Here is a 14563-nt window from a genome sequence, read left to right as displayed (position 1 = left end):
AGGGAGGGCTTCTTCCAGCTAGAGTGAGGTGACAGTCCCAATGGTGGAAGGAGCATGCTGAGGTCTCTTCCAGGTGAGATAGTGGCTAGTAGTTTTTAGCCATGAAGAACTAAGTGACCTTTTAAAAGAACTTGGTGAGACAGTTAAAACGGCAGAGACCAAAGAGCAAAGTTTGTACAACCATAGTGATCAGATCTGCCAAGGGGTGATCCGTGGCCCCAAGAAGTCCGTGTATCCTTGCAGAAGATACTGTCTACCCTTCTCTCTGTTGGAGTCTTTCTAGGAATTGTTTAGCATGTTCCCCGTAGTAGACCATGTTGGCTTGCTTAGAAGCAGCACAGATGCCTCGCTTTGGGGGGCATCATTAAGTCTAGTCGTCTGCAGCTTTGGAGGACACTACAGCCAGGGAATCTATTTGATGTTGAAGGGTGACTATAGTTTGTTGTGCCAGGATCAAGTCTTCCTTAATCTGATTGGTCGTTTGTTGGTGTTGTGCCTGTTAGAGCCCTATCGCTTGCCGTAGGTAGGGTGTGGGCCATTGGAAAGGCTTACCTAGAACACCTTGTTTTGGTACAGAGGGGAGGTTCCGAGGGTAACACACTTTAAAGACAGAGTAACAGTGTGAGTTTGAGAATGAGGAGGAGTCCTCAGGGAGGAGCCAGAGTGCGAGGGAACTAAAAGCCCATACCTAGGAGAAGGCTTGTGGTTGATTGTTTGTCTGGGCTCCATATCTTTGGGCCCCACTCATCTCAAACCAGTTAGGATTTGTTGGTGCGGTGGCAGCCTTGTTCTGAGGACACAGATCCCATCCTTATCTCTAGTCAGATCTAGTCAGCTCTGCAAAGAATCTAGTTGGTCCTGAAGGATGATCCCTAAGTTCCTCTGAGGTTTTCTGAGAGCAGGCGAGGCAGAGAGGTTAACTGATGTAGAAAAGGCTCAGGCCAGCCGTTTCTAGTTCTGAGTCCCCAAAACAATGTCCAGAGTGGCAAAAAGAGGGTGAGTTGGATGGAATGGGGTCCCCCTTCAGCGGTCACCTGACCTGCTTTTAGGGGTTTAGGGTTCAGATTTCTCTTCGAGCTGACAAATGGACAGTGAAGAAAGGCATCAACTAGTTTACTTTAGAGGGGGGTCTGCCCAAGGGGCCGCAGTAAAACTCAATACACAGCAAGATCCAGAACAAAGTCAGGAGGGAATACTATACAACCCCACAGGGAACGTTAAGAGACAAGCTTTATACTAGCCGGTCCCTTTCTTGCGTTCCCAGAGAAGACTCATTATCTCTCCAGGAAGGGCAGCCGAAGGAAACTTACACAAGACCCCGGGTCTCTTCCTCCACACTGCGTATGCCAGGCTCTGTGGTACCGGCCTTATTATTCCCAACCTCAGGAAGTGGGGCAGGAGGTCAAATGTTGATACTTGAGATCTTGTCTCAAGAAACAAAACAATGGCAGGATGGTGCGGGTGGGGATGGGGGTGGTGGTGCCCTCCTGTAATCCCAGCACTTGGAAGGCAGAGGCAGGGAGAGCTCTGAGCTCAAGGCCAGCCTGGTTGAAAGAGGGACATTCTAGGATGGCCGGGGTTACATACAGAGAAACCCTGCTTAAAAAGAAGAACAAGGAGGAGGAGGAAGAGAAGAAGGAGGAAGAGGAGGAGGAGGAGGAGGAACAGAAGGAGGAGGAGGAGGAGGAGGAAGGGGAAAAAGAGGGGGAAGAGAAGGGAGAAGGAGGAAGGAAGGAAGGAAGAAAAGCAAAAGAAACCCAGTCAGTGGTACTTTGGTGGTCACCTTCAAAGGAGGGCATCCCTGTACAGACAAGAACAAAAGAATTGCTGCCTGTCTTTGAGATGGGAAGGGCCTCTTGATTAGTTTAGAGAGCCATTTCCTTCTTGCATAGGTAGGCCTAGTGACGTGCCTGCTGACCCCTCTGATCCTTGCTACATTTTTTTACCATCCAGGCAACCTGAGACCTGGCTATGCAGGGTCAAACCTAGGGGTGAGTAAGCCAGTGTCTTGTTTTGAAGGCCACCCAAGTGGAGTATGTGAAATGTAGGTTTTACAGTTTTTCTAGTTTATTTCCCCCACTCTGCAAGTCAGGTTCTGGCCAATCTTGACCTTTTTCTCAGGCTTTTTCCTCAGCTTGTCTCTGCCTGGAGGGAACTCCCTGGACTTCCCGCTTAGTCCTGGCGGCCGGCTAATCTGCCTTCCCACCCATCCTGCTGGCTCCTGCCTGGTGTCAGAGCACAGGCTCATTCCCTCAGGCTGCCCAGGCCCCTGCTGGGCCACCTGGGCCTGAGCCTATCCCTCCTTCACCACAAGGACTCATACCCCGTCCCCCAGTTGCTTCCATTCTCAGTGGAACTTTGAGGCTAGTTTAGAATGGCCAACCTCTGCTTCCTCTGGTCATGGCCTCCCTGCCTGGAATCTCAACTCCACCAAAGACCTCCTGATGCCAACCCTTTTCTTTCCATCCTGTAACTTTTGCTGCCCTTGACTAAAGAGCATATTGGGATCAGGCTTCTCTTGACCTAAGATTTCCTTCTGTTTCCCCTCCCTCGTAAACCCTCTTCCCTTGCCCCCAGGGGAGACTGGTTCTGCCCAGCCCCTTTCCTGTTTCTGGAGCTTTCTAGTTACAGTCTCTCCACAGCCAATCTCCCTCTTCAGCATGCTGTCTGGTTCTCCGTCATACTGGTCTTTCCCCTGGGCCTACCGTATATTTATCTGCCTGGCCTTCAGATTTCACCTCAGAAGCAAGGCTTTGTTTTTCACTCTTTTACCTGACATCAGTCGCCAGGAAACTGTCTTCTATTTTTCAGGTCCTATAGTCAATCAAATTAGGCATTAAAAAATTATGGTAAAATGTAATCTAAAATTTATTTATTTATTTTTGTTGTTGTTGTTTTGTTTGTTTTGTTGGTTTTTCGAGACAGGGTTTCGAGACAGGACAGCCCGGGCTGTCCTGGAACTCATTCTGTAGACCAGGCTGGCCTTGAGCTCAGAGCTCTCCCTGCCTCTGCCTCCCAAGTTCTGGGATTAAAGGCGTGCGCCACCACTGCCCTTTCTTTCTTTCTTTTTTTTTTTTTTAAGATTTATTTATTTATTACTTATGTAAGTACACTGTAGATGTCTTCAGACACACCAGAAGAGGGCATCCAATCTCATTACAGATGGTTGTGAGCCACCATGTGGTTGCTGAGATTTGAACTCAGGACCTTTAGAAGAGCAGTTGGTGCTCTTATATGCTGAGCTATCTCTCCAGCTCTCAAATTTTTTAAATTTGTATTCATTTGTTTATTTTTGAGGCAAGGTCTCACTATGTAGCCCTGGCTATCCTGGTATTCACTCTGTAAACCAGGCTGGCCTTGAACTCAAAGATCTGCCTGCCTCTGCCTTCTCAGTGCTGGGAGTAAAGGTGTGCGCCACTTTGCCTGCCTTTAAAATGTATTAGTGACATTCAGAGCACTTACAGCCTTGTATAGTTCTAGAAGGTTTCCATCACTCTAGAAACGAAGCCCTTTCGTTCCGCTGAGAGTCTTGTATGCCCTTTGCTCAGCCTACCTGCTTGCCCGCCTCCACCACTTCGATCTGAACCGCCCCTGGCTACTCACTGGCATGGAGTCTGAGGGCACGGTGATATTTCCAGAACTCCAGTTCCTTCTGGCATTACCATCCTGACCCACCTGACCCCTTTCCCACACTCTGCTCCCGGAACTGGCCGTGCCCAGAATGCATGGGTGTCGTATGCTCCTGTTCCTGATACATGCCGTTCTGGAACACCCAACAGCTGGCCCGCCGCTGGCCCAGCAGACTCAATCCTGGGGCACATCCAACACATTGTCCTTGCCCTCTCTCGGGCAATCTCTTCCTCTCTGCATCATTGACACGACTGAACTATAGACAGTTATCCACCAGCCTTGCACTCTCAGACGGCAGGGGTCATTTCTGATTTACCCCACACACCCAGTATGGGGCACAATAGTTGGATAAATGTCACATGGCTGAGAACTTGAAGTGAAAATGGAGGTGTTTAAGAGTCTCCAGGGCAAAAGGACCAGCATGTCCTGTGATAACAAGGAAGTGCCTCAGAGATTCATGCTTCCAAGGAGCTCTGTAATTTTCCTGCCAATAGTGGGTAAGGTCCTCCTCCCCTCCCCCATAGCTCTGAGTCATTTCCAGGTTGAGAGCCAGGTGGCTGGGGGGAGACGGGGGAAGTGTCTTGCTAAGTGGACCTTGATTTGGGAAGGAAGCCCCATCACTAAACCTTTAGTGTTTAGCATTGTGCCAACCCCTCCTCGCCCCCAGACAGGGTTTCTCTGTGTAGCCCTGAATGTCCTGGCACTCCCTTTGTAGACCCGTCTCTCTTTAGGCAGTTCTGTGCTCTGTTCGCCATTAATTGTTTTGAGTGAACAGTCTGAGGCTTAATGAGGACTGTGGAAGAAGCGGAGGACCTTCCAGAAAATACAGTTGTGCATAACAGGAAGTCCGTGGGACACTTCCAACACCATGCACACCGCCTAGAGCCTCGGTTCCCCAGGCTATGGATAGTTAACTGTCCTGTGTACTTTGTGAGAGTTCTGTGCAGCAGTTCAAATGTGCTTCTTGGGGGGGGGGGGGGCTACTTATAGAGAGGAGTAAAAATTCTGTTTCATAGACATGGAGAGTTCTCGAGATCTGCTGGGTGTATTATTTTTTTTTGTTTGTTTGCTTGATTTTGCAACATCAAAGACCAATGAGTAAGACTGGGGATGCTCCTCAGAATTCACCCGGCATGTGCGAAGGAGCCCTGGTTTTGATCCCTAACACTGCCTAAACCACACATGGTGGTTCATGCCTATGACCCTAGGACCCAGGAGATAGAGACAGGAAAATCATAAAGTTCAAAACCCAAGCTAATTCTTGGCTACATAGTGGGTTCATGGACAGTGTGCTCTATAGAGCTGTTCTAGGACAGCCAGAGCTACACAGAGAAACCCTGTCTCAAACAGACAAAGCACACCCCCATTGCTGTACTTACTTAGAGAGCTGAATCTAGGACGCTGGACTTTCTAGGGTGGCCAAGATTACAGAGGGACTGCCCAGCCAAACTCAGTGTTTTGTGTTAACAGAAAATGAAAGAGGCTGGAAGAGGAGTGTGCCAGCTCACTCTGTAGTCCCAGTACTTGGGAAACCAAGGCAGGAGTGTGAAGAGTTTAAGGATAGCCTGAGCTACATAGCAAGATTGTCTTAAAATAAACAAATATTTAAAAAAAAAAAAAAAGCCAGGCAGTGGTGGCGCATGCCTTTGGTCCCAGCACTTGGGAGGCAGAGGCAGGTGGATTTCTGGGTTCGAGGCCAGCCTGGTCTACAGAGTGAGTTCCAGGACAGCCAGGGCTACACAGAGAAACCCTGTCTCCAAAAACTGAAAAAAAAAAAAAACCAAAAAACAAAAACCCAAAAACCTTGAATTATTTCCAAGACTGGCTGAAAGTAGTAGTGTCCTTTGAGCACCTCACACAGTCTTGAGGGTAACTCTGGCTCAGGGTCTCATGTGATGACAGACCCTTTTGGTCAAGGTCAGAGTTATTCCATGAAGGCTGTCTAAACCTGGGCATCTGCTTTCAAGCTGACTCTTGTGGCTTCACTGGAGGCTTCGGTTCTCCATCCTGAGGACACCTCCTCCTTCTTAGCTGCTCTCGTGGGACGTGACTGTTGGTGCAGGGCTGAGGTCCTGGAGGAGAGGGCTTGACTAGATGGAAGCTGTGCACACATCTGTAACTAACATCAGAAGGAGCGTCCTGGCTCCACTGGGGTAGACAGTCCTGTGATACCCCGGTGTAATGTGGGAGACGTGACAAGCAGGGCCGAGGGTTGTTTTGGGGTCTGTCTAGGGCAGAGCGGCTGCCACGATATCGAAGCTGGTTATGTTCTCTGTTAGGGTGAGAAGCTGGGCTGGGCCTGGCTCATTTGGGAAACTTTCTCTGTTTTAAATGTTTAATGCGTTTTTATTTAGTGTGTGTGCCTGAGCTTTGTGGGCACTCCATGATTCCCTTTTAAAGGTCAGAGGGCAACTTGCAGGAGTTAATTCTTTCCTACCATGTGGGCCCTGGGATCCCCAAACTCAGGCATGGCAGTAAGTATCCTTTGCTTGCTAAGCTGTCTCAGCAGTCCTATTTTTACTTTTATTTATTTATTTTTCATGTGTATGTGTATTAGATGGCCGTGAGCTGCGGTGTGGGTGCATGGAACCCTAGTTCTGCAAGAACAAGTGCTCCTAATCACCAAGTCATTTCTCTTGTCCCGCACCCTTATCTCCCCTTGAGGCAGGGTTTCACTTCATAATCCTACTGAAGTGAAGTATTATAGACCAGAGTGGCCTCGAACTCTCGGCAGTTCTTTTTCCTCTGCTTCCTGAGCACTAGAATTAGAGGTATGTGCCACGGCATCTGGCTCCTTGAGTTTTCTGCAATGTTTCCCCCTCTTCCGTTCTTTGATTCTCCTCTGGCTGGGTGTCGACATGAATGATGTTCTTTCCAGTGATCCAGGTGCGTGTTACACAAGTGGATGTGTGTTAGAGAACTCATCCGTGTTGACACCACCCTCCTTACAAAAGCCACACATGGGCTGGAGAGATGGCTCAGTAGTAGTTAAGAGCACTTGACTATTCATCCAGAGATCCTGAGTTCAATTCCCAGCAACCACATGGTGGCTCACAACTATCTGTAATGGGATCTGGTGCCCTCTTCTGGTGTGTCTGAAGACAGCTACAGAGTACTCATACACATAAAATAAATAAATCTTAAAAAAAAAAAAAAGAGTCATACATGCCAAGTGGGCAAGTGTGGTGGCACACCTCTTAACCCCAGTACTCAAGAGGCAGAAACAGGTGGATTTCTGTGAATTTGAGGCCAGCCTGATCTACCTACTGAGTTCCAAGCCAGCCAGGGCTGCATAGTGAGTCCCTGTCTCAAAAAGAACAACAAAATGCCACACTTGGTGCTTTAATTGAGGATTTTATTTAATTTTAGTTAAACCTGGAGGACAGCTAGAGTTTGAGAAAAACAGCAGAGCAGTCAAGTTATACAACTTAAGGGAAATAAAGGAGAGAGAAAGCCATGCCTTTTGCAATGGAGGGTAGTGGACAGCATCTTGGCAGGGTGTGTGAGCGTGGGTCTTAGAGACTGCTCAGGGTATCCCCCCACCCCCAGACTCTGATCACTATCGGGGGGTGGGGGGGGAGAGAGGAAATAGAAAAGAAGGGAAATGACAAGGGCCACGGTATGGGATGCTTGAAATAGCTGCTCACAGCTGCCTGAAGGCAGGAGACTTCCTTCCAAAGAAAGAAAAGTTCCTTCTAGCTTGTCTTTATTTAGGTGGAACAGAATTCCCTTTGGGGAAGCATTCCTGGGATTCCAGCTGATTAACTGGCCTGGTTGGATTGACTCTTAAAGGCGGGAAGGGAAGGGAAGATAGGGATGGCAAAAGAGTTAAGAGTTCTTCCTGCTTTTGAGAGGAAGGATGCCCAGCATCCATGCTGGGCAGCTCACAACTGCCCTTAACCAATAACTCGCTCCAGGGAACCGGGCACCCCTTTCTAACCTCCTTGGACACTGTATTAATGTACATAAACCCATATGCAGAATACACTCATACACATGATAAAAACGAACAGCAGAAGGAACAATAATATGAATGGTATGTATGTAATGTTTTGTTTGAACTTAATTTTTTTGCATCTATTATGAGGTTTGGGGGGTGTCACTGACCCACTCAGCACTGGGGACAGTGCCTGGCCTGGAGAGGCCCCTGTAGTGTTTCCTATAGTTGTCCTGGAGTATGAAGGAGAGAAGGGATTACATGAGCTCCAGCCTTCTTTATTACCATGGGTGCCTTGCCTCAGTCACCATCCAAGATAAAAATATGGAGGTAGGGGAGTGGTGCTGGGAAAGGTGTGGTTCCACGGCAGAGTGCTTGCCTAGCATTCGAAGGGCACTAATTTTGATTTCCTAGCACCAAGAAAAAAAAAAATTCCGAAGAAATGCAGATGTGTTAGCATTCTCGTTTCGACAACTAGAAGCAGAAAGACTACAGGAGTTAAAAACAAACAAACCAACAACTTCCAAAGAGCCAGGCTTAGTGGCGCACAACTTTAATCCCAGCACTCAGGGGACAAAGGCAGCCAGATCTCTGAGTTGGAAGCCAGTCTGGTCTGCAGAGTGAGTTCTAGGGTAGCCAGGTATACACAGTGAAACTCTGTCTCAAAAATCAAATCGTAATAATAATAATGACAACTCTTAACCCGACCTAGCTAAAGGCAGCTTGTTCGGGATGCTGTCTATACAGTAGCCCATAACTAGGGTGAAGCCTACACAGTATGAACAGATCTGGGAGCTTAAAGAACTTATTGGTTTACTTATTTCTAGCAGTCCTGGGGATCGAGCATGCTAGGCGTGTGGTCTGCTGCTGATCTACACCCCCCAGTTTGGATATTGTGTTGTTGCAAATCATTCTGCATGAAATAAATTTCTAGAAACAGAGAAGAGGTGAAGCTTTAAAACTCCCATTTATTCTGTGACAGATAGACTCCAGGTATCATTTCCCAGGTATTTTTCCCGGTGCTAAAAAAAACGATGCTGTGTCTCCGGTGGACGTAATGTTTGCCTAGTGTGCTACTCTCAGAGTTATAGGTTCACTCCTCAGCATCCCGTAAACTGAGTGTGGTAGTCCCTGCCTGGAAGCCAGGAGGATAAAAAAACTCTGGGTGATCCTTCACTACAGACAGGGATGCGAGCCTGGGCTGAGTGGGACCCACAGCTAAGGACCGTGGGCCCTGCCCACTGCAGAGGTGGCCTGTGGCCATTCGCTTCCTGGCAAGAGGTCAGATCTTGAGAATGTCTCACTTTACATTTATACTGGGTCATTTCTGAATTTCTCTATTTTATGTGTGCATGAAAATTCATGGGGAATAGTACAGTATAATTTCATCTTTCCCTGTTTATATTCATGCAACCTTTTGGAGAACCTAAACCCCAAAACCATCCCAAAGAAGCAGACAGGGCATGGATAGCCATCTCTGCTTTGACAAGTTGCTACGTGTGGGACCTCCAGTAAGTTATTCTATAAAAAACAAAACAAAAACCAGGGACTCATTCTATAGCCCTGACTGGCCTACAACTTCTCCCACAGAGCCCTAACCCCTGCTTTATGTGTTTTTTGTCGTTGTTTGTTTTTTAGGGCTTGGGGTTGTTTGCTTGTTTGTTTGTTTGTTGAGACAGGGTCTCAATATATAGGCCAAGTTAGCCTCAGACTTGCAACATAGCCCACTGCTGACCTTGAACTCCTCCTGATCTTCTCTCCTCCACCTCACAAGTAGTCCATTGAAATTGGAGAACTTTTGAACCCAAACGGGAAACAAACGAAGTCCGTTGCTAGCTTATGAGGATTCAGAGTAGAGAAATGAGTCAGTTGTGTTCACTGGCCTAGCTTGCCTAGTGCTGGGATGCCAGCTCTCAGGTTTTATTTTCTTCTATCTCTTTTCCTGGTGCTGGAGTTGAACCCAGGGCTCACACATGACAAGCAAATAGAATCATCCCCTCTGTGCCTCTATAAGACAACTTTGTGTGATTGTTGGGTTTTGTTTGTTGGGGGGTGGGGCCTGTTCATTTGTTTACCACTGTGTCAAGCTATTTGTGTGTGTGTCTATGTGTCTGTGTCTCTGTGTGTAGACAGGGTGTTAGCTTCTTCTTTATACTTTTTAAAAAACTCATTTGGAGGAGGACAGCCATTCCACACATATTAAGGTCAGAGGATAACTTGATGACGTAGCACCACTTGTTCCACCACTGGGTTGCAGGGATTGAACTCAGGTCGTCAGGCTGGACGGTAGACGCCTTTACCTGATGAGCCATCTCACTGGCCTTTTTCTTTTTAAATGTCGTGCTGGGGATTGTACCAAGGGCTTCATCCTGGATGCTAAGGAAGCACTCTATCAACTATGTCCCAGGCCAGGCAGGGTTTTATTTTGTAGCTCAAGCCCTTGAGTTCATAGTAATAATCTTGCTACAGTCTTCTGAGTGCTACATTCATGTGCATGAGTGGCCAGGTGTAGCTACATCCTTGTTAGTCTGTTTAGGCTAACATAGCAAACGCTACAGACTGAAGTGTATTGCTTCTCAGAAGGCTAGAAATCTAAGATCAAAGTGCCTGACAAGTCTGGCTTCTGAGGTCCCTCCCGGTCCTGGATGACTGCCCTGTTTCCTTTCCTTTTTAAAGATAGGATGTAGTACATAGCCAGACTGGTCACATCAAATTCACAGCAATACCCTTGCCTCAGCCACATCTTCACATGGGATCTGTGATCGTAAGACAGGAACACAGACCTATCGGATGTAGAGTCCACAACACAGGCCTCATTTTAATTTAATTTAATGGTTTCAGTAGAAGCTTGAAATCCACATAGTCACATTCGACAAGACTGGAGGTTAGGATTTAATTCATGGATCTAGTTAGGGGACAAAATTCAGCCCAGATGCCTCTCCTCAGTCAATCTGGCGCAGTTGGTGAGGATGTGGCAAGGTTGTGTAATCACGATTCCTCGATGTCTTTCCTGGTTTGTCAGTGTGGTGATTTAGACCACCAGGTAACATATGTGGTGGTCATGGCCTATGGATATTTTCCTTTCACCAGGTAGGAACTGAACTTTTAGAGAGCCTTGTCTAAGCTGTGTTTAGCTGACACAACTTCTCTATACCTGTCTTAGTTAGAGTTTATCACTGCAATGAGACACCAAGACCACCACAACTTGTATGAAGGAAAACATTCAATTGGGGTTGGCTTACAAATCAGAAGTTTGGTCCATTATCATCATGGCAGGAAGCATGGCTGCATGCAGGTAGACCATGGTGCTGAACAGGTAGCTGAGGGTTCTACATCTGGATCCACTGGCCTTAAGAAGAGAGAGTGAGCCACTGGGCTTGCCTTGAGCATCAGAGACCTCAAAGCCTCCCCCCACCCCCAGTGACACACCTCCTCTAACAAACCCTCACCCACTGTGGGGCCAGGAAAGCCAAGCAACCTGCTGAACTGTTCCGGAGCAATAGTGGGGTCAAAACCCGTCCAAACCCCAAAGATCTCATCCCGAGACCATCAGGAGAAGGACTGCTTCCTCCTGGTCTGGGCCAACATGTTCAGGTAGCTTTGTGACCCCACTACCTACTCCAGCGAGGCCTCACTCTCAATGGTGCCATTTCCTAATAGCTTATAGGACCCACTTTCTTTTCTTTTTTTAAATTTGTCTTTTTTTTTAAGATTTATTTATTATTATAAGTAAGTACACTGTAGCTAACTTCAGACACACCAGAAAAGGGGCATCATGTCTCATTATGGGTGGTTGTGAGCCACCATGTGGTTGCTGGGATTTGAACTCAGGACCTTTGGAAGAGCAGTTGGTGCTCTTACCCACTGAGCCATCTCACCAGCCCACCCATTTTCATTCAAAACACTATGTATCTTCCACCATCTCTGGTCTTTGAATTTCTCATAGCCACATACATTTTGGGTTTACCCCGGCCAACTGCTAGGCTTGAAGGTTTCAGTCACCCTATGTGTGGTATGTAGCATGCTACCTCTTGCGTAAGAGGAGCTCCGGTTTAAGTTTTTTTATGTGTGCATGTGTGCTTTGTGCTCACAGGGAACCTCCTGCCTCCGTTTCCTACTGTGGGATTACAGGTGTGAGTCAGTCACTATGCTCAGCTTTAAATTATCTAAAAATAAAATTGACTCTAGATTTATTTTTTAGGCTTGTTTATTTTGTGTGTAAGGGTGTAAGCTTTCACCCGTGTCTGTAAACCTGGCCTAGTGACGCATGCCTCCATCCCATCATTTAGGACACTGGTTCTCAAGCGGTGGGGTGAGAGAGACCCCCCTCAGAGGTCATATATCAGATATGTACATTAAGATTCATAACAGTATGGGGCTGGAGAGATGGCTCAACGGTTAAGAGCACTGACTACTTTTCTGAAGGTCCCGAGTTCAAATCCCAGCAACTACATGGTGGCTCATAACCATCCATAATGAGATCTGACACCTTCTTCTGGAGTGTCTGAAGAGAGCTACAGTGTACTTACATATAATAAATAAATAAATCTTAAAAAAAAGATTTATAACAGCAAAATTACAGTTATGAAATAATAAGGGAAGTAATTTTACAGTGTTTGTGAGGGTGGGTCACCACAGCATGAAGAACTGTATTGAAGTCGAAGGATGAGAACCACTGTTCAGCTCTCCTCAGCTCTATAATGAGCTAGAGGAAGTGCTAGGCTACATCAAACTCTGCCTAAAAAAAATACAATAAAATCGGCTTCAAGTCTTCCCCAGCTGGTGCCACCTCTGATATGGGTTCGAGTGTTCCCTGCCTTTGGCCACTCCCTGTTTAGGGAGGTGAAACATGGGGAATTTGACTGAGCTTATCCCATTCCAATGCCAGGGCGGGGTTGTAGGGAAGCGCAGAGACATGGTTCTGGGGTGGGAAGCAGTCTTAAATGTGGGAAAGCCAGAGCTGGTTCTATCCCCGAGGCAGGCAGGGGCTGAAGGGTTTTCTGGCTCTTGGACATCGGGCACCATGGGGAATCGAGGAGGAGCTGAGAACTGAATCAGGGGCCCTCGGGCTGGGGACAGTGTCCAGCGGGGGTGAGCTCTGGCTTGTCCCAGCCATGATTGTCCTTAGCTTGTCAGAGGCAGGCTTGGTGGTAGTTGGCCTTCTGTGATACAATTAAGTTGTGCTTTTGTAGTTGAATGTCTTCTCCATGGCTCCCCACGTTGGATCTTGATGGGTTCTAAATGGTTTATTGTTTGTTCATGGCACACACATACACACACACAAAAAGATACATAACAGGGTGCACTTGAGATTAAATACCTTTTACAGGGAGGAATGTCTGGGAAGGGAAGCTCACTGGCTAAGCCCTCTGAGCCTCTAGGTACTTCCTAAGCATAGAGAATTCTATTTTGAGCCTAGGTGACAGTAGGACAGGCTCCTTTTCTGTGAGGAGCTGGCTCATGTTCCAGGCCAGGAGTCACCTACGTCTCATGCGTGTGAGTCTTCGGGTCTCAACCTGCTCTACCTTACCAAACTTCCTGTCGTGGTTTTACGTCTCACGCTCTGAGGTCACTAAATGACAAACATCTGCTGGCCACAACACAGAGAGTTTTATTGTTTTTACCTACATACATCTATTTCAGGTAATGACTGTCCTTTTAAAGCTTTTTTTGTTGTTGTTGTTTTTCTGTTTTGTTTTTTTTGTCCCTAAGGTGTTTTCTAAAACCACAGCATACGTACACTATCTCTGAGCTATGTGTCCAGCCTCAATACCCACTTTTGATTGTGGTGCTAGGAATTGAACCCAGGCCATTTTACATGCTAGGCAAGCACCCAATCCCTGAAATGCATCCCCAGTCCTCCCCCCACCCCCCAACACATCTATGTGTCTGTCTATCTGAGAGTTTAGAACTTCACTGGCTTGCCTGAGATACACTGTGTAACCTAGGTTGGCCTTGAATTTGCTATAATCCTATAGCTGTCTCTCATTTAATTTTTTAAACTTAAGACACAATCTCCCTCTGGGTCCTGGGCTGGCCTTGAGCTCATAGCAATCTTCCTGCTTTAGCCTTCCAATGCTGGGGCTTACAGATGTTAGCCCCCACATCTGACCAATACTGTGCCTTAATTTTGTGTGCTGTGATCTGTATTTTTCCACAGGGTCTTGAGAACAGTTACTAGAGAAAGCATTTTAAATGTTAAGAAAATAGAGATACAAAATAAGGCAGAAGCAGCAGTCTAGTGCGGTGGCACACACCTTTAATCTCAGCACTCGGGAAGTAGAGGCGGGGGTGGGGTGAGGTAGGTGGATGGCTGAGTTCATGGCCAGCCTGGTCTCCGGAGTGAGTTCTGGGACAGACAGCGGTGTTGGGGGGAGAGGGACAAAGAAGAAAAAAGAGGAGGAAAGGAAAGAAGAGGTAAAGGAGGGGGAAGAGAGGGACAATTAGAACCATGAACACTCCTGGGCATGTCTGACTTTAGGACAGAGAGTCACTGTTTATTAAGCAATAACACAGTACTGCATGCTTTCTGGCCACAACAACTTAAGGAATAACTCCTTTTTAAAAAAGACTTTGGGGGGGCTGGTGGGAGGTATATGTATGGTGTGTGTATGTATGTGTGGTATGTTTATGTGTTGTGTGTGTGTGGTGTGTATGGTGTATATATGTGTTGTGTGTGTGTGTGGTGTGGTATATATGTGTGTGTGGTATGTGTGTATGTGTGGCATGTGTGTGTGTGTGGTGTGGTATATATGTGTATGGTATGTGTGTGTGTGTGTGTGTGTGTGTGGTGTATATATGTGGGTGTGTGTATGTGTGTGGCATGTGTGTGCGTATGTGTAGGGCGTGTGTGTGTGTGTGTGTGTGTGTGGTATGTGTGTATGTGTAGGGCATGTGGCGTGTGTGTGTGTGTAGTGTGGCATATATGTGTGTGTGTATGATATGTGCTGTGTGTATGTGGTATGTGTGTGTGTGTAGGGCGTGTGGCGTGTGTGT

At 47.1% G+C, this 14563-nt stretch overlaps 1 protein-coding gene across 5 annotated transcripts in view; it reads left to right on the top strand.

Moving 5' to 3' along the window:
- Pecam1 (platelet and endothelial cell adhesion molecule 1) overlaps positions 1 to 14563 on the top strand; it is a 93313-nt gene that overhangs the window by 37032 nt on the left and 41718 nt on the right. The gene's annotated exons all lie outside the window — the stretch shown is intronic.

The sequence above is a fragment of the Mastomys coucha genome, unplaced genomic scaffold, assembly GCF_008632895.1.
Source record: "Mastomys coucha isolate ucsf_1 unplaced genomic scaffold, UCSF_Mcou_1 pScaffold5, whole genome shotgun sequence".
In the NCBI taxonomy this organism is placed as follows: Eukaryota; Metazoa; Chordata; class Mammalia; order Rodentia; family Muridae; genus Mastomys; species Mastomys coucha.
Note: the sequence above shows the minus strand (reverse complement) of the source record. Positions and strands in the feature narration are given on the sequence as shown.